Source organism: Ascaphus truei, chromosome 2, assembly GCF_040206685.1.
Source record: "Ascaphus truei isolate aAscTru1 chromosome 2, aAscTru1.hap1, whole genome shotgun sequence".
Classification (NCBI taxonomy): Eukaryota; Metazoa; Chordata; class Amphibia; order Anura; family Ascaphidae; genus Ascaphus; species Ascaphus truei.
This window is the reverse complement of record NC_134484.1, coordinates 199,329,989-199,350,136: the sequence shown is the minus strand read 5'-3', so window position 1 is coordinate 199,350,136 and position 20,148 is coordinate 199,329,989. Positions and strand designations below refer to the sequence as shown.

The 20,148-nt window shown below is 46.9% G+C and overlaps 1 long non-coding RNA gene across 3 annotated transcripts in view; it reads right to left on the bottom strand.

Annotated features, from left to right (window-relative positions):
* The window catches only part of LOC142487094 (uncharacterized), a 174,914-nt gene extending 155,544 nt beyond the window's left edge, over nt 1–19,370 (bottom strand). For 2 of the 3 annotated variants that reach the window (XR_012799139.1, XR_012799141.1), the window contains exon 1: nt 19,300–19,370. This is a non-coding gene — a long non-coding RNA (uncharacterized LOC142487094). The remainder of the gene's footprint in view (nt 1–19,299) is intronic. The other variant, XR_012799140.1, reaches the window with a different exon arrangement.
* Between the last annotated feature and the right edge of the window lie 778 nt (nt 19,371–20,148).

Sequence of the window (20,148 nt, the reverse complement as noted above, 5' to 3'; positions counted from 1 at the left end):
GGACTTTGTCTAAATTTGGGAGCTGCACCACAGCATAATTATTTAATCACCTATCACTATTGCACCATTTAAATTGATTAATTTGCACTTATATTTTCCTTCACTTCTATGTTAAGGTTAATGCAGGGATTTAACATTACATTTTTAGGGTCTGCATCAGACGTCCTTAATGTCAGGTTATTGGAAAATAACGCACCGTTATGCTACAATAATGTGCCATTAAGCCCATGCTAATGAGATATAGAATGGGCATTATTTAAAGTAATAATCCCTGAAGAAGAGGGCATTACTGGCCAATAATGCTCTGGCTAGAAGAGTTGTAGGCCCGAGGAGGAGCAGAGGGACTTTAACCCAGCCAGGGCATTAACATGTCCTGAGGGGATTATTTCTATTATAGGCTAAATGTAGGCTTTTTTCATAAATAGACACTGTTGTATAGTTATATAGATTTTTTTATTAAAATAAAATGGTAAATACATTAAAGTACCTCTATATACACTTACTCTGCAACTATCTATATACACACACACTGGCGTGCACTGTGTGTACACACACACAAACACACACAAACACACTGTAAGGACTACGGACTTGCAGCCGCCCCGTACATCCTCTCGAGCACCACCGCACACGTGCGGGGTGCCAACGGATCACACTTCTTACCTGACGTGCGCATGCGCAACAGGATGGCGTCATCCGACGCCATGGACTTAGGCTCTGCCTCCGGATCGCGCCGCACACTACCTGTGCACAGCGCTTGCACTTGACACGTGCGCCACACCCCCAAGCTCTGTGTCAACATTCTTTAGCCCCCAAGCTCTGTGTCAACATTCTTTAGCTGCACAAACAGCTACACCTGCCCGTTGAGCCCTGGACCTGTCACAGCCGCCGCGGAGGCCGTGCCCTGCTCCACCCCCCATGGGGGTTGGCTGATCCAGCCTATATATGCTCACCAATGTTATAGGCACATTTTTGTTACCTGTGTTTACCCTTGCTGTTCCTGCCTTGTCCCTGTCCTGTTGCTTTGTTCCAGTTTTGATCTTCTGTGTACCGTACCGGCTTGCTTTCACTACTCCGACCTCTGGCTCCTGATCTTGGCTATCTCTGACTCCTCGCTCCTCTCTAATCCTGACCTCGGCAAAAGTACCTTCTATGCTATCTTCTAAAGTACCTTCTATGCGTAGGATATCTCCTACGTTGAACTCGGCAAGTATAAAGACTACTCTGATTTCTATATCCCTGACCCGGCTGCCAAGACAAACCTACACTCCGGGCCTGTGGCTAGTGTTTGTTACTACTCCCATCTCAGTACCGAGTTCTCGTCTTGTTTGTGACGAGCACAGCGTGACAGTATGCTCAGCCCTACAAACATAGACACCGCTGAGGTGGGAGATGTGGTGGCATCTCATGCCCCATGTTCTCTAAACTGGAGAAATATCTTGAGCAGTCTGACCGTCGCCTAGACTCCCTACAGAAAGACCTCCAGACCCTCACAATACAAGTGCAACAATCTAGCACACCCACCATCTTGCCTCACACCATCTGAACCACGACTCGCCACGCCTAACCAGTACTGCGGAGAATGTCGCGGCTTTTTGAACCAATGCTTCATTCAATTTGAGATGACACCCTCCCGGTTATTGACCCCAAGGTCAAGAGTGGCATACATTATCTCCATGCTCACGGGTGATGCATTGGCGTGTGCCTATCCTATCTGGGAGCAGAGAAGAGACCTTACTCAAGACATCAGACAATTCACCAAGGAGTTCAGACGTGTCTTTGACACCCGAGGGTGTAAAATTACTGCAGCGTCTTCCCTTTTTCATGTTTCCCAAGGAAATAGTCCGGTGGCAAGATAAGCCTTGGAATTCTGAACAACCGCCTCAGAGACAGGATGGAACGGGGAGGCCCTCTCTTCCGCCTTCTGGCAAGACTTTCGGAACCCCTGAAAGACGAGCTCACTGCGCAGGAGCGCCCAGCGGACCTGGAGGAGCTCATCGCAGTCTGCATACGGGTAGACCAACGTCTGCAGGAGAGGAAAGCCGAGCGTTCACGGAACCGTCAGATACCCGCCAGATCTTCACTTTTCCACTCCTTCATTCCAGAGACACCTATGACCAAGGTTCCAGAACCCATGCAGTTGGGTGGAAACAAACTCTCCTTCTCTGAGAAACAATGTCGCCGAACCTCTGGTCTGTGCCTCTACTGCGGCAATCCGGGCCACTTAGCCCTCCGCTGCCCACTCAAGTCGGGAAATGACCGACTACCACGGCGTCCCAGAGGAGCCTCCGTGGGAGTTCTTTTCAACTCCATCACCAAAGAACCCTTACCCAACAGAATCCCGATTCCTGTATCCCTTCAGGCTCCGAGCCTCGCGATGAGCGCATCCGCCTTCATCGACTCTGGTTACGGAGGAAACATCATAGACCAGGAATTCGCCACAAGGAACAACATCCTCTTGGGGGGGAAAAAAACCCCGGTAGGATTGGAGGCCATTGATGGACATTCCCTGCAGCCGGCCTTCATCATCCTACAGACTGCGGAAATCTCCCTGTTGTGCGAACAGACCCACCGGGAGAACATCACCTTAGACGTGATCCACTCACCATCCACCGAGATCATCCTGGGCCTTCCTTGGCTACAACGCCACAACCCACTCATTAACTGGGCCAAGCAAAGACCCATCTGTTGGAAACAAAAATGCTCCCCAACATGCGCACTTCCACCTCAAAAGATCTTCAGCATGAAGACCCCAGAGGAGCCACAAGACAAAGTATTCGACAAAGCCAGGTCAGAGGTACTACCCCCCATCGATCCTTCGACTGTCCTATAGATCTCCTGCCCGGTTCCACCCTGCCCAGAGGGCGGTCTTACCCTCTTTCCCTTCCAGAGACCAAAGCTATGTCCGAATACATCCAGGAGAACCTCCAAAAAGGGTTCATCAGGAAATCCTCGTCACCAGCGGGGGCTGGATTTTTTTTTGTCAAGAAGAAAGATGGTATCTGGTGGCTATGTCCTGAGATTCAAAAATACTGGCTTATAATACAAGATTTAATAAAAGAGGTCACAGGCCTCACAATTCCATTTGAACAAGGAAAACTATATTGTATTAGGCCAGAGTTGAAATGTAAATCACTGTATGTAAAGATAACTATGCCTAATAAAAACGTTTGGGGGGGGGAAAAAAAAGAAGAAAGATGGTACTCTGAAACCCTACATCGACTACCGAGGACTAAACAAGATCACCATTAAAAACCGCTACCCATTACCATTGATAATCGGAGCTGTTCGATCGTCTCCAGGGATCCACCATATTCACCAAATTGGACCTCCGCGGTGCCTATAACCTAGTAAGGATCCGTCAAGGAGACGAGTGTAAAATGGCATTCAACACAAGAGATGGTCACTATGAATACCTGGTCATGCTGTTCGGCCTGTGCAATGCCCCAGCGGTCTTCCAAGACTTTTTAAATGAAATATTCAGAGACCTGCTGAATAGATTCGTTATCGTTTACCAGGACAACATTTTAATTTTTTCCAAGACCATCTCAGAGCACATTAACCAAGTCAAACAGGTACTTCTACGCCTTCGTCAGCACCACCTCTACGCCAAACTGGAAAAATGCAACTTCCATCAAAAATCCACCACCTTTTTAGGATACATCATATCTGATTCTGGGTTTTCCATGGACCCCTCCAAACTGAAGGCCGTCGTGGACTGGTCGCTCCCCACGACTCTCAAGGGCATCCAGAGGTTCCTAGGGTTTGCCAATTACTACAGAAAGTTTATCCACAAATTCTCTTCCATTGTCGCACCCATCACGGCTCTCACCAGGAAAGGAGCTGACGTTGTGTTCTGGCCACCTGCAGCTATCCAGTCCAACGCCTTAAAGAAAGCCTTCATCTCTGCACCCATACTGATCCACCCCAATCCCAGACTACCTGTCAGATTGGAGGTGGACGCATCAGACATCGAAACCGGCGTCATTTGTCATTTTGAGCATCACTGTCTTCCAACCTACACCCATGTGCCTTCTTCTCTAAAAAATGCTCATCGGCACAGCAAAATTACGACATGGGCAACAGTGGGCAACTACTAGCCATCAAACTAGCCTTAGAAGAGTGGAGACATCTACTGGAAGGAACAGAGAGCCCCATTACAATCCTCACCGACCACAAGAACCTCATGTACTTGGAAAGTGCTCAACGATTAGGAGCCCGTCAAGCCCACTGGTCCCTATTCTTCTCTTGTTTCAATTACATCATATCAATCATACACAGTTCCAAGAACTTAAAGGCAGACGCCCTTTCCCGCCAGTTCTTCAACAGAGAACAAAACCGAAGCCAAATCAGAGTCCATCCTGCCTGCCAGGTTCATTATCTCCGCCAACACATTGACATAATGGATGACGTCCTGCTGGATCAAACTAACATTCCGGAAGGTCTGGAGGTCCCGAATGGATGCTCTACGCAGCACTTCCCTTCCGCAAAAAAAAATCTTGGAATGGAGACACTCATCAAAAACCGCAGGTCATCCAGGAACCAAAAGAACCCCAGACTTAATCACACTGACATTCAGGTGGCCAAACATGCAAGGCGTTATAAAGAAGTTCACCAAGGCATGCACCACGTTTGTTATGATTTGATTCTGCTTAGTTTTTGCCAGTATACCAGCGCTCCCCTCCTTTTTTGTTTCTATTGTCTCAAGGATCAAGGAAGATCCTTTTTGGGTGAGCTGCAGGACGTTTACCTCCATGAGTGACTCTACATGGTGGGCACTGTAAGTGTAAGGTTAAACCTGTCTTATGCCAAGCTCTGGAATTGATAAGGTTAAAAAGAATACGCTGGCCTTGCTATTTTCACGGGAGGCTATCGTAAATAGCTTGAGACCAACTGTTCAATGCTTGTCAAAATATTGTTAAAACAAGACCACAGAGGATAGGGTTGCCTTATAAGTCACCATTGTATATGTCTCTTGCTCAGCAGTTAAATGTTTTAAGCTCTACAGAAAAGGCATTATGTGAAGGATACATGTAAATTTAGATGTGTACCCATATTTGTAACAGATGACAACTGTATTTTTGTCCCTGCCTTGTGTATATAAACGTGCTTGTGAACCATTAAAATTTAGTTGTAAGAACTCAGCCAAGGTGCCTCCCTGAATTCTTACGGCTCCGAGCTCGTATATGTCATACTATTTGAAAGCATCCCATATCTGTTGCGTTTCAGTAGCTCCCGGGAGAAAAGGTTTTGCTTGCCCTAGAAGGACCTGATCTGTAGAGATCTAACAGTTTTGGTGACAGAAGTGGAATTTCGCACAGGAAAAAGGGTGAGTAAAGATTCTTTTTATTTGTTTCTCACCTTTTCCTCTGCGAAACTAAACAACCTAAATTTATAAGGGCAAAAGAACATAAGGTGAGAGTCCTTATTGTTTAATCGTGGGTAAGTCCCTTTAATCAAGGGTAAGTCCCCGATTTATGTAACAAAGGGTGAGAGTCCCTTTGGTTTTATCGAGGGTAAGTCTGTGATTAATGTAACAAAGGGTGGGTCCCTATTGTTTAATCAAGTGTACAGTAAGTCCCTGATAAGTAAAACGGACAGTATATGATTTCAAATAGCATGGCAATTTAATTTAAGTTAAGTTAAAATTGTTTAAAGTTAAGTTAACATAAGGATTGTTTAATGTTAAGTTAAGGTATTGTTTAAAGTTAAGTTAATAATTGTTTATTAATACGTGCGCATAAAGTGTTAAGATTTCTTTCCTGTATAAACTCATTATGGGCACTAACATTTTGTCATCTAATGAACTTACACTAACCTGTCAGCCCTCTCCCTCGCTGTTAGTGGCAAAATCAGCTGTCTCTCTCTCTCGCCTGTATGTATTGTAATAAGCAGCTGCAAGTAGCCCCCACCTTTTTTCCTCCAGTTATTTTTACACAGGCATAGGAATGTAACAAAATCGTGAATCGCAGCATGCCTCTTAGGAAAAACGAACATGCAAACTCAAATTATTTGTGCAACATTAACTGAGTATGAGTATATATTAAGTTTAAATTAATAATATTTTACTGTCTGAATTGAAAAGTGGAAAACAAGAGTATAACAGTGGAAAACAAGAGTATGTTTCTTTTTCCCTCAGAATGTTTTATTTTTAAGTATGGATATGGTAAAAAAAAAAAAAGAAAAAGGTTGATTGATTGAGTAATCCCTGTGTGTGTGCTTGTAAGAATCTGGGTGAATTCTATCTATGTGAAAGTGTTATTTGCATTGAATAATAAGAATACTGGTTTATTGTATGTATACAAAATGACTATTCAGGACTTGCAAATGATTCTAAAATAAGAATATAATTAATTGCTCATGATTGAAATTTAATTTTTAAAAGATGTACACCACCACAATAATATAAACTAATTTACACTGGGCAGTGGAAAGTTTTGGGTATCTGTGGAGAAAAAGAATAAAGAAAGGATGAATTATTTTTGTAAACAGTCCAGTCACTGGAATAATAAGGATGTTTATCGTACTGGCCAGGCGATTTATTTCCTTAACCAGAATTATAATTATTTTCCTCTAAATCTCCACAGATAAAATCAGGTGAATATCTTATATAGAATAACAGGGGAAATATATTCTAGACACAAAGCTAACTAGAAGCTCAGCATTTTAAAAATTAGTTTAAAAAAAAAAAAAAAAAAAGTTAATTATGATATGAAGAAAAAAAAAAGGGATATCTTTATTAATTTATTCTGCAGGATCAAACTGTTTTGTTTTCCTATTTATTAAAATAGGTGAGAAAATATGTGTCTGTTATTTTTTGTAAAAACTGGTTGAATGTGTGAAAGAAGCGTAAAATTCTGTTTGTTTTGTATCTGCGCTCTGTGCTCTTTTTGTGTATAACCAGTAACTAAACTATCTAAAAGTATATGTTAAAGCCTACAATTTTCTGTTTAACAAAAATCCAGTTTTAAGTTTTGAATACCAGAAACATTGTAGGGCTGTGTGAAGAGCTGCATATTTCAAGCTGTCCCAAATTGTATTGCAGTAACCAGTAATTAACCATTTTTTCTGTTACAAGGTTTTGGCAGGAAGCCCAGAGAGTTATTTGAGCTTGTTATATGGCTTGAAATGGAAACAGGTGTAAATTGATTAATATAGAGTTCAAATAAACAGAGGACAGTAACCCAAAATGAGCACTCTAAACACCTGGTGGGTGGGTAACGAAGTGGTTAAAACTTAAATCTTTAATATCCGTGTAAAATAATGGGGATTAAAACAAATATTAAACGCTTAGATCCTATAGTATGAACACAATGTAATGTTCTGGATCACTGATGAACTGCATAGAATCACTAGTGTATTGCAGTGGGAACAGGTGGATAAAGTAACCACTAGTCCAATGTAATCAGCACAGAAACTCTAGTGCTGAGCCATGTATAAGTGTGCAGACCTCGAAATAGCAGTAAAGCACGTACAAGGAAAACGCCCCCTGACCAGGTCTGCCAGTATACTAATAATAATAATAATAATAGCATGTTCTTCTATAATAGTGCTGCTGGTTGTGCGCAGCGCTTTGCGGAGACATTTTTGCAGGCACAGGTCCCTGCCCCGTGGATCTTACAGTCTGCGTTTTTGGTGCCTGGGGCACAGGGAGATGGAGTGACTTGCCCGGAGTCTCGGGGAGCCGACACTGGGAATTGAACCAGGCTCCCCTGCTTCAAGCTCTCAGTGCCGGTCGGTGTCGTTGCTCACTGAGCCGCTCCTTCTCATATACTAGAGGGTTCTCTATGGAATAATTTTTCTGCAAAGTTGATCAAATATTTAATATTTTATCATTTTTAACCTTCTTTTTCTCTCAAATGTGTCCCCACCTTTAAATCTGTGTCTATAGGTTTTTATGCTACAGGTTGTTCTTTCAGCAAATCAGATGCTATTTTGTGTTCTAAAAGTTTCTGTCAGAAGACTATAGCAGATTATATTTATATTCAGTAGGGTTCTTTTGAGATTTTTTTATGAAAATTTTATACCCAAAGGTTTTAGGTTAGTCTTGCTATACATCAAGCAATTCCATTAAGGTTATGCTTTAAATGCTGTTATCCTTTATGTGATATTGTTCACATGTAATACAAGTGAACAAAAGGAGGGTGTTATTGCTGTTATTATTGCTGGCTGCCCCTGAAACCATATGGCAAGGGCTGAGAGTGTCAGCTCTTGGGTATAATTGTAACGGATTTTCTGGCCTGGCCTGACCCACCCAATCTCATATTGGCCCCTGTGGTCTAAGCAGCCCCCATTAGTGTAGTGTCTGGTGGTGCACCTGTTGGCAACAGGACTCCTGAGTCTCCCGCATGATGGTGTGTGGGGATTGCCAACCCAGACAGGCAGCTGAGGTACTGTACTTGAGTCGTACCTATATCCAGTGCAGCGCCTCCATCTCATCAGGATCCCAGCGTCTGCTTGTGGATGGTCCTGGTGAGGAACTCCTCTGTGGTGCACCCCTCGGTGCAATCACTCCCATCCATACATAGGGCACCTCACCAGGGTGTGAGGGCAAACCTCCATAATTACTGCTGGCGTGCCCATAACTTACCAGGCCTTACTGTCAGCAGGAGAGATGACTGTAGCCATTTTACAGCATGGTTACATGATATTGTACCTTACTATGTTGCCTGTAATTTTTCCTTTTTATACCCCATATGGGTATAAACTAGAAACTGTGTATGTAGGGTTAACTGCCAGTGGGCTAGTTAATGCATTCTCTGTGTATTCTCTTTGCCTCATGGGCCTGCAGCTGTCTGTGCAAGCTTAGGCTAAGGCCCCGCTCCCAGAGTCAGCGCACCTGCGCTGCTGACAGGCGGTGCGCTGAGATACACAGACCGCGATCTGCGGTCTGTAGGGAGCGGGAGCCGGAGCGGGAGGTGGGCGGGAGGTGGGAGGTTTGATCGGGAGGTGGGCGGGAGGTGGGAGGTTTGATCGGGAGGTGGGCGGGAGGTGGGAGGTTTGATCGGGAGGTGGGCGGTTTGACAGGGAGGGGGGGCGTGGCTTGAGCGGAGGGACCCGCTACTCTCCCCCCCCTCCCTCCACGGACTCGGGCTGGAGCTGGAAAGTAAGTTTAAACACACACACGCAGGCACTCATTCATACACACACACACACACACACACACGCACACGCGCACACACAGGCAGGCACTCACGCACTCATACACACACACGCGCGCACACACAGGCAGGCACTCATACACACACACACACACACACACACACACACAGACAGAGGCAGGCACTCACGCACTCGGGCACACACATACACACACAGATAGGCATGCACGCACTCAGACACACACACAGAGAAAGGCACTCACCTGCTGTCCCTCCACACTCCTCCCCGCTCCCCGAAGCCTCTCCTCCTCCCGAAGCCTCTCCTCCTCCGGATGCCTCCCCTCCCCATTGGCTCACAGCCACACACGTCACGCGTCAAAGCTAGAAAACACCATTCTCTGGTGTCTCCAGCGGCTGACGCGCTACAGCGTGTAATCAGCTGTGCAGCCAGTGGGGACCGGGACCGGCTCGCGAGGATTCCCCTGCTGGTGGGGAACTCGCGACCCGCCGCCCGCGCCAACGAGCGCAGCGGGACCGAGGCCTTATAAGTGGATTGCCTTGTATGGGTGGCCCCTTATGAGAAATAGCTGCACAGAATATGCTTATGAGAACAGAGTCTCCTGGCACATGAGGGGAAAGGGAGGTGATATTTTGGCCTGTCTTGTCTGCCAGAAAGGTATTCTTAGCTGGTGTCTTAGAGAAGAGAAGATTTTAGAACCCCACATGATAGGTGCAAATAGTGGAGTGCAAGCTCTTGTGTCTACATGTTGGTTTTATGTGTTCTAAGCCTGCAATGCATTGTGTTTGTCCTGTGATTTAAACCCAGGTTGGTGAATTGGCATGTGAATTACATGTGAATAAGCATTCCAATGCCCCAGCTCAGATATGGAGTGCCTGAAAGTGAACTGACCTTGTTATTTTCTATGTCATATTCCCTTAGCGGAACTGTGAAATTTCTTGTGTGTCAGTTTTAGGAGGATATTTGGGTGGAAATATAATTATTTTGGTTGCAGGAGTTGTGGGGCCAAAGTGCTGTTAGTCACTTAATTTTCCCCAGCAAGCAGGCATGATTTGACAGAACGCAGTGTGAATTACACCAGGGCCTCCCTGTGCCCCCCAGACTCCTGGATTTCGAGTCCAAATCTCCCCAAGTTATTTTCCTAATAAGTATAAGGTCCCCCAAAGTATATTCTCTGTTTCTTGTGTTTGTGAAGTTTTCAAGGTCTTATCCGGATGAACCACCGTTTAATTTTCTGCCTGTTTAGCCTTGTGATTGATCCCTTAAATATAAAGGTGTAGTTGGCTTAGCCTAATGTGACAATCAGATATAATTTTCTCTCATGGGAAGACCAATGGTCACCCTAGGTACCTTGTAGATTTAATGTTGTATGATTATGCTCTAAACAGACGATTTTAATCAGCATCTATTGTGTGAAACTAATGCAATTGTCTGAGTGTCTCATGTCCAGGTGCAGTCCTTCCAATTAGATGAAGATAAAGGTGACGCAAAAGCGCTTTTCATCTAAAGTGGAGAGGCCCATTCCAGATTCTACCCAATCAGAGTATTTTTCCTGGATCCATGTTACACAAGGGCACCCACAGTCGCTTCAAAATTAAACCTCAACAAAGGAGGGATGGCCTAAAGACACAGCCGTTCTCAGTTGGTGTTTTGGTTCATAAGAAAACCCGGCACTAACCAAAAAAAAAAGGAGAAAAGTTCATAGGAAGAAACATCGGACCTCAACATATGAACTTTGAACTTTTTAAATAACCTTTCTTTTTACAGGTTTTATTATTTTAATTACAATGTTTATTCTATTAGGTTTATATACTGTAAGTGGTGTCCACATAAAGACGATAGGGTAGTAACAAGAATATTTTGTTATATAATAGAATCCTGGTAAACAAAGCCCACATCTTAGTGCAATATATCCCAATGTACTATACATACCGAATAAATTGCACCCCAGGAACACGAGAGTTATATTTAACCCCTTGGAAAAAGACAAGATGCTATAAGATATTTGTAGAACTATATATATATAAGAAATTGGTTATGAAGGGAGTAGAAATACAAGTTTACCCTAGGGAAATTATTGACTCTGTGATAGAAGGATAGATAAATTATTATCCTGCAACTAGACCAGGTTATGTTATTTGGGAAAGTGGTTCCAGTGTTTGAAGGTAGAGATGAGGGTTGGGATTTGTTGGGACTTGGTGGTTAGATTATTTCGCTGGGAGCGAAGCTAGTGGATGTTTTTGTATGTGTGTCTGTCCTACTCATTACTCTCTGTGTTATGAACAGCAAAACTTTGGTCCTGAAGTGCGTTGCAACCCCCCCACCGATGCTATGTCTCTTTTTGGTGATGAAGATGTCAGCAGTCCCCCAGAAGAAGAGACCGAGAAAAAAGAAATCAACTGGGCCGATACAGTGGCCAGAAAGGAATCAAGTTATGTACTATGGGACTATTTTTTTGGTCCGGCAGGACTATGATATGGTTAACTGTTCTTTAAAAAGACTGTCTCTAAAGGAAGAGGGGGCTGAGAAGATTGGAAAAGAGGAAGGTGGGGAGGTCACCCAAGGGCGTGTGTCAACCACAAGGAAAGGATCACAAGTCAACCATTTTGCCTATGGCAGCCATTTTGTCTGTTCCGATATTCTGAGTAAATGTAGTATGTAAGATGTATGTGTTGGGCAGTCGCTCCTAGGAAATATTAACCCACACCAACCCCCGCTTATGATCAGAAATAGAATTTAAATAATGTTCATCATACCTAAGCAAAGAATACGAAATTGAAAGGCATTAATTATTAAAAATAGCTCAGTTAAGAGAGTAGTGGGAAGTCTAATACCCTGTTAGGAATGTATGATTTATATGCAAAAGGGGATTTTTCAGTAGTCAATATAAATGCTGTTTTTTTCACGATACTAAAAGACTCTATTTTTAAGGTTCAGCAATAGATAAGGACAGTAGTTTTGCAAAATTGTATGGCATTGGGTTATCTGATGGCAGCACAAGGAGGGGTTTGTAAATTAGTGGGTAAAGAATGCCGTTCTTATATTAACACCCAATCAAAAAGTTTACACCATGATATGGATACTCTAGCAGAAATTTAATCTAGAATGCGAGAGGAAACAAAAGAGTTTGATTTTACATTTGGCCTTGAAAATTGGCTCGATGTATTGGGAATTAAATTCTTTTCGGAATTAGGATAATCGCAGGTTTATTACTCTGTGTGTATGAATTAATCTAGATGGCTAAAAGTGTAATCAGCTCTATTTTTTTGCCAAAGAAAGATGTTTCTGCTTCTAGCTCGACCATTATGTATATACCTCCCACAAAGAGAGCGAGAAATACCAATAGTATTGGTACTCGTCAACCACCCATATGTTCATCTCAAACGAGATACCTAAAAGAGATAGGTTTCTGCAGGCACATGGTCTCTTGGAGGTTTCTTCCTTGGAGTTTTTCCTCTCCTGAGTGGTTTGCAGAAGAATAAATGGGATTGGTCAATTGATTTGTTCTTTCAGAACAAAAGGAGGGTGTAAGGTTAAACCTGTCTTATGCCAAGCTCTGGAATTGATAAGGTTAAAAAGAATACGCTGGCCTTGCTATTTTCACGGGAGGCTATCGTAAATAGCTTGAGACCAACTGTTCAATGCTTGTCAAAATATTGTTAAAACAAGACCACAGAGGATAGGGTTGCCTTATAAGTCACCATTGTATATGTCTCTTGCTCAGCAGTTAAATGTTTTAAGCTCTACAGAAAAGGCATTATGTGAAGGATACATGTAAATTTAGATGTGTACCCATATTTTTAACAGATGACAACTGTATTTTTGTCCCTGCCTTGTGTATATAAACGTGCTTGGGAACCATTAAAATTTAGTTGTAAGAACTCAGCCAAGGTGCCTTCCTGAATTCTTACGGCTCCGAGCTCGTATATGTCATACTATTTGAAAGCATCCCATATCTGTTGCGTTTCAGTAGCTCCCGGGAGAAAAGGTTTTGCTTGCCCTAGAAGGACCTGATCTGTAGAGATCTAACAGTAAGGTTCTCTATACGGGAGTATTCGTTGTTTTATTTTTCTTCACGGTAGTGAGCGCCCCGGTTTTCTCCTGTATCATGCACCACATGTGCAAGGAATAAGGTACCCCGCAGCAAACCACAAGGGCTCTTGAATCCCCTACCCATCCCGGAACGTCTCTGAGGAACCTATCGATGGATTTCATAGTAGGGCTGCCAAGATCCGGAGGTATGAACACTATACTACTAGTCATAGATCGCTTCTCGAAACAGGCCCATTTAATTCCACTTAAAGGCCTACCGGACACCCCCACACTGGCGGACATATTCTGTAAGGAGATCTTCCGTCTCCACGGAACTCCCACGACCATCGTATCGGACAGAGGGCCCTCGTTCGTCTCGAGATTCTGGAGGGCCTTCACAAAGAAATTGAACATCTCCCTCATTTTTCATCCGGGTAAAACCCGTAGACTAACGAACAGACAGAAAGGACCAATCGGTCCTTGGAGCAGTACCTGCGCTGTTTCATCGCGGACACCCAGGACGACTGTGCAGACCTTCTCCCGTGGGCAGAGTTCGCCCATAATTCACTGAGGAACGAATCTACACAGGTCTCGCCCTTCTACGTAAACTACGGTTTTCATCCGGCACGACTGCCCATCTCTTCCCCTCCTTCTGGGGTTCCTGCAGCGGACGACCGGATCCAAGCACTGCAAAATTCATAGACTAAGATCCAGAGTAACCTAAAAGAGGCTTCCGCCAGACAGAAGACCCAGGCAGACCGCCACCGTCGCGAAACTCCAGAGCTGAGAACGGGAGACAAAGTATGGCTGTCCTCATGGAACATACGCCTAAGAGTCCCCAAACTCAAACTGGTCCCAAGAATCTTGGGTCCATTCAAGATCTTGGAGAACTCAATCCGGTGGCATACCGCCTGCAACTCCCCTCTTCAATGAGGATTCCATCCTTGTTCCATATTTCACTTCTGAAACCTGTATACCGCAGCCTCCGCTTCCCAGATCCATCTCCTGCACCACCGGGTCCCCAAATCGTACAGGGCCAGCAAGAGTACGAAGTTCAGGCCATCCTAGACTCCAGCTCATCAAAAGGGACAATCCAGTATCTCATCCACTGGAGAGGATACGGTCCCGAAGGAATGATCCTGGATTCCACACCAGCAAGTCCACGCACCCGAACTCAAAGAGTTCCACCTAAAATACCCCCTGAAGCCTCGCAGGGTTTGCCCGGATGTCTCCTCTGAAGGGGGGGGGGGGGACTAAGGACTTGCAAGTCCTTGTAAGGACTAAGGACTTGCAAACGCCCTGCGCATCCTCCTGAGCACCAATGCGCACACGTGGGGTGCCAACGAACCGCACTTCTTACCCGACGCACGCAGCGCCCATGCGCACCAGGATGGCGTCATCCGACGCCATGGACTTAGGCTCTGCCTCCAGATCGAGCCGCACACTACCTGTGCACGGCGCTTGCACGTGACACGTGCGCCACACCCCCAAGCTCCGTGTCAACATTCTTTAGCTGCACAAACAGCTACACCTGCTTGTTGAGCCCTGGACCTATCAATGCCGCCGCGCCCCGCTCCACCCCACATGGGGGTTGGCTGATCCAGCCTATATATGCTCACCAATGTCATAGGCACATTGGCTGAGCATAGATACTTGTTACCTGTGTTTACCCTTGCTGTTCCTGCCTTGTCCCTGTCCTGTTGCTTAGTTCCAGTTTTCATCCTCTGTGTACCGTACCGGCTTGCTTTCACTACTCCGACCTCTGGCTCCTGATCTTGGCTATCTCTGACTCCTCGCTCCTCTCCAATCCTGACATCGGCATTGTACCTCTACCACTCTCCAACCCTGACCTCGGCAAATGTACCTTCTACGCTCCGGATATCTCCTACGTTTAACTCAGCAAGTATAAAGACTACTTTGATCTCTATTTCCCTGACCCGGCTGCCAAGACAAACCTACACTCCGGACGTGGTCCCCATGCCTGTGGCTGGTGTTTGTTACAACTCCCATCTCAGTACCGGGGTCTCGTCCTGTTTGTGGTGAGCACAGCATGACACACACACACACACACGGCAGAGATATATATATATATGTATTAGGTGATTAGTTGTGCAGGCCTGGTCTAGTGTGTGTGTGTGTGTGTGTGTGTGTGTGTGTGTGTGTGTGTGTGTGTGTGTGTGCAGCAGCCGCAGCCGCAGCCGCAGTGTTTGTGGGTGTAGCTACAGAGTTTGTGTGTAGCAGCTGTGTGTGTGTGTGTATGTGTGTGTGTATATATATATATATATACAGGTATATATATATATATATATATATATATATATATATACACACACACATACACACACACACACAGCTGCTACACACAAACTCTGTAGCTACACCCACAAACACTGCGGCTGCGGCTGCTGCACACACACACACACACACACACACACACACACACACACTAGACCAGGCCTGCACAACTAATCACCTAATACCGCAGTCTATCACCTGCATCTTTGACGCTGTGCACGTGACGTCATCAACCCGTATGCGCGACTGACTACCAGAGAAGCAAAAGCCGGCTAACACACGAGTGTAGGATCAGGACGATGAAACCTTCAGACCCCGAGTGTTCAAACTGCTGTTTTATTCTATGGAGCATGTGAGTGGAATGAGCTCACTGCTCAATTGTATTTTTACTTTAGAAATTGTTCTATACTATTTCTACACTTCTTTTCTTTTTTCATAATATTGGGAGTTCCATTTTACATCCAATTCCAAAAGATCCAGACCAGATACAATTCTGAAAATGCCTGAATTATTTCAACACCACGTGAGTGGGCCTTTAAAAGCTTCTCAAGATTCACTTTTACTTAAGCATTAGCATATTTGCACTATGTTCATTTTCTCTTTTAGAGTTTTGTACTTTGAAGTTTCTGCTGCCTTGCTACATGAGATGTTGGGAAAAATCTACTGCAGGCCTGCACAACACGCGGCCCGCGGGCCGCATGCGGCCCACCGGCACTCACTGTGCGGTCCGCGGCGGCTCTCCTTTCTTCCCTCCACTGAGTCCGCTCTCCTCCTCCCCAGAGTCCGCTCTCCCTCCCCGCCACGAGCCGAGCCCGCTCTTCCCCTCCTCCCCCCAGCCCGCTCTCAAGACTGCACGCTCTTGCAGTGCGGCACTTTCGGTGCCCGCTGCTTGCGATCACGCGCAGTCCTGCCTGCTCTGCCGCCATGATCTGAGGTGCAGGGGGGGTGAGGGGATGATGTGAGGTGAGGAGGTGCAGGGGAGTGATGTGAGGAGGTGCAGGGGAGTGATGTGAGGTGGTGCAGGGGAGTGATGTGAGGTGGTGCAGGGGAGTGATGTGAGGTCGTGCAGGGGAGTGATTGGAGGTGCAGGGGGGGGGTGTTTGGAGGTGCAGGGGGGGGTGTTTGGAGGTGCAGGGGGGGGTGATTGGAGGTGCGGGGGGGGTGATTGGAGGTGCAGGGGGGGGGGTGATTGGAGGTGCAGGGGGGGTGATTGGAGGTGCAGGGGGGGTGATTGGAGGTGCAGGGGGGGGTGACTGGAGGTGCAGGGGGGGGTGACTGGAGGTTGCAGGGGGGGGTGACTGGAGGTGCAGGGGGGGGTGACTGGAGGTGCAGGGGGGGGTGACTGGAGGTGCAGGGGGGGGGGTGACTGGAGGTGCAGGGGGGGGGGTGACTGGAGGTGCAGGGGGGGGTGACTGGAGGTGCAGGGGGGGGTGATTGGAGGTGCAAGGGGGGGTGATTGGAGGTGCAGGGGGGGTGATTGGAGGTGCAGGGGGGGTGATTGGAGGTGCAGGGGGGGTGATTGGAGGTGCAGGGGGGGGTGATTGGAGGTGCAGGGGGGGGTGATTGGAGGTGCAGGGGGGGGTGATTGGAGGTGCAGGGGGGGGTGATTGGAGGTGCAGGGGGGGTGATTGGAGGTGCAGGGGGGGTGATTGGAGGTGCAGGGGGTGGGGGTGATTGGAGGTGCAGGGGGGTGATTGGAGGTGCAGGGGGGTGATTGGAGGTGCAGGGGGGGTGATTGGAGGTGCAGGGGGGGGGTGATTGGAGGTGCAGGGGGGGGGTGATTGGAGGTGCAGGGGGGGTGATTGGAGGTGCAGGGGGGGGTGATTGGAGGTGCAGGGGGGGTGATTGGAGGTGCAGGGGGGGTGATTGGAGGTGCAGGGGGGGTGATTGGAGGTGCAGGGGGGGTGATTGGAGGTGCAGGGGGGGTGATTGGAGGTGCAGGGGGGGTGATTGGAGGTGCAGGGGGGGTGATTGGAGGTGCAGCGGGGGGGTGATTGGAGGTGCAGGGGGGGTGACTGGAGGTGCAGGGGGGGTGATTGGAGGTGCAGGGGGGGGTGATTGGAGGTGCAGGGGGGGTGATTGGAGGTACAGGGGGGGTGATTGGAGGTGCAGGGGGGGGTGATTGGAGGTGCAGGGGGGGGTGATTGGAGGTGCAGGGGGGGGTGATTGGAGGTGCAGGGGGGGGTGATTGGAGGTGCAGGGGGGGTGATTGGAGGTGCAGGGGGTGGGGGTGATTGGAGGTGCAGGGGGTGGGGGTGATTGGAGGTGCAGGGGGGGTGATTGGAGATGCAGGGGGGGTGATTGGAGGTGCAGGGGGGGTGATTGGAGGTGCAGGGGGGGGATGATTGGAGGTGCAGGGGGGGTGATTGGAGGTGCAGGGGGGGGTGATTGGAGGTGCAGGGGGGGGTGATTGGAGGTGCAGGGGGGGGTGATTGGAGGTGCAGGGGGGGTGATTGGAGGTGCAGGGGGGGTGATTGGAGGTGCAGGGGGGGTGATTGGAGGTGCAGGGGGGGTGATTGGAGGTGCAGGGGGGGTGATTGGAGGTGCAGGGGGGGTGATTGGAGGTGCAGGGGGGGTGATTGGAGGTGCAGGGGGGGTGTGATTGGAGGTGCAGGGGGGGTGTGATTGGAGGTGCAGGGGGGTGTGATTGGAGGTGCAGGGGGGGTGTGATTGGAGGTGCAGGGGGGGTGTGATTGGAGGTGCAGGGGGGGTGTGATTGGAGGTGCAGGGGGGGTGTGATTGGAGGTGCAGGGGGGGTGTGATTGGAGGTGCAGGGGGGGTGTGATTGGAGGTGCAGGGGGGGTGTGATTGGAGGTGCAGGGGGGGTGATTGGAGGTGCAGGGGGGGTGGTGATTGGAGGTGCAGGGGGGGTGGTGATTGGAGGTGCAGGGGGGGTGGTGATTGGAGGTGCAGGGGGGGTGATTGGAGGTGCAGGGGGGGGTGATTGGAGGTGCAGGGGGGGGTGATTGGAGGTGCATGGGGGTAATTGGAGGTGCAAGGGGGGTGATTGGAGGTGCAAGGGGGGAGAGTGATGTAAGGTGCACGAGGGGAGAGTGATTTAAGGTGCACGGGGGGAGAAGGATGTGAGGTGCAGGGGGGAGAAGGATGTGAGGTGTGCAGGGGGGTATTGTGTGTTTGATATGGAGGGGGAGTATTATGTGTGTGGGTGAGGGGGAGAGAAGGGGTATGAGAGATAGATGGGGAGTATCGCAAAGGTTGATAGTGAGGGGTTTTGTGGGAGATATGAGGATGATGATGAAGGGTGCTGGAGGAGAGATGATGATGATGGATTATGATGATGATGATGATGATGATGATGATGATGATGATGATGATGATGATGATTTTACCCGTGCGGCCCAAATTTTATTTCCTTGGAGCAGTTCGGCCCTTCTCGCTTTACGAGTTGTGCAGGCCTGATCTACTGAAAAAGCTGCATTTCTTCTTTAGGGTGATATTTATTTTTCTATATTCACATTTTGACTAATTCAGTGTTTAAATATTGGTGATTTGTTTGGTTTGCGCTTTTTCTGTTGCACAACTATCATACTAACAAATGCTATAATAATTTGATATGCTGAAGGGGCAGGTGTTCTACTATATGGGGATAACCAATAAAATACCCTTCACCAACAGAACTCTGCCCAAAGGAATGTTATGTCGAGTAAAAATTGAGATAACAGGAACTATGTACAATATGTACAAGAGGTGATATAGAGCGAACATGAAACGGGTTGGTTAACATTGAAATAGTAGTTTCCAGTTAGTAATATTTACATTCGGGAGTACATATTACTGCACTTGTGCCAATAATCCATGTCAGTCAGATTATGATACCCTTCGGTTACTGACCTCAAATTATGATGTCAGCAAAGTGTATGATGTTGGAACTGATGTTTTCATTTGTTGGTCAAGGAATCTGCAATTAAACAAAAAGGTAATAGGCAATTAGACAGGAGTGTTGTGAAGAGCTGGCTTCAGCAGCAGTGTGATTTCAGACTAGGGGGGCAGCAGTTAGTACAACATAAGCAACTGTATCCCAATATGAGTAAAACATTCATGTCAAGCTTTTTTTTTTTCATGTGAAATAGAAGTACAATATATGTGCAAGAATAAATAACTCATATTCATGTGACATACTGAATGGCTAATTAAAATAATATATGGGTCTAACAGTATAGGTACAATCCTTGTGAATGGTGATAAGATGGAAGGGAATCCCATTTATACCCAACACCAATATCTCTCAAACAAGTTGTGATAGCTCTTAAATCTCTGCATTTTGCAAGCGTTGAGGGGGAGATATCAGGGAATATCTGTAATATGACGCTTTCATTTCCATCTTAGGCTGGGACTTTGTGCCTTTCAAAACGGCCTCTTTCCTGTGATAAAAATTAACTCTCACTAGTAAATCACAGGGGGTCATTTTATTTTGGCTTGGCCCTTGGAGCCCAATGTGCTCTGTCGGTTTGAAGTGAGCCTGGCTCCGCATCTGGTACGAGTTGGTTAAATAGGCGCAGACAGTAAGGTACTAGAATCTGGACTGTTTTGTCGTGACCTATTGAGGTCTTCAGTTTTCTTTTGTAATCCCTGTATCTGCTCACGAATGGCATGTACTTCATACTGTAATAGGTTATAGGCCTCCACAATGTCAGTTTACTTTTCTAGTGACTCAGTTTGCTTACCTAGGGAGGCAATCTC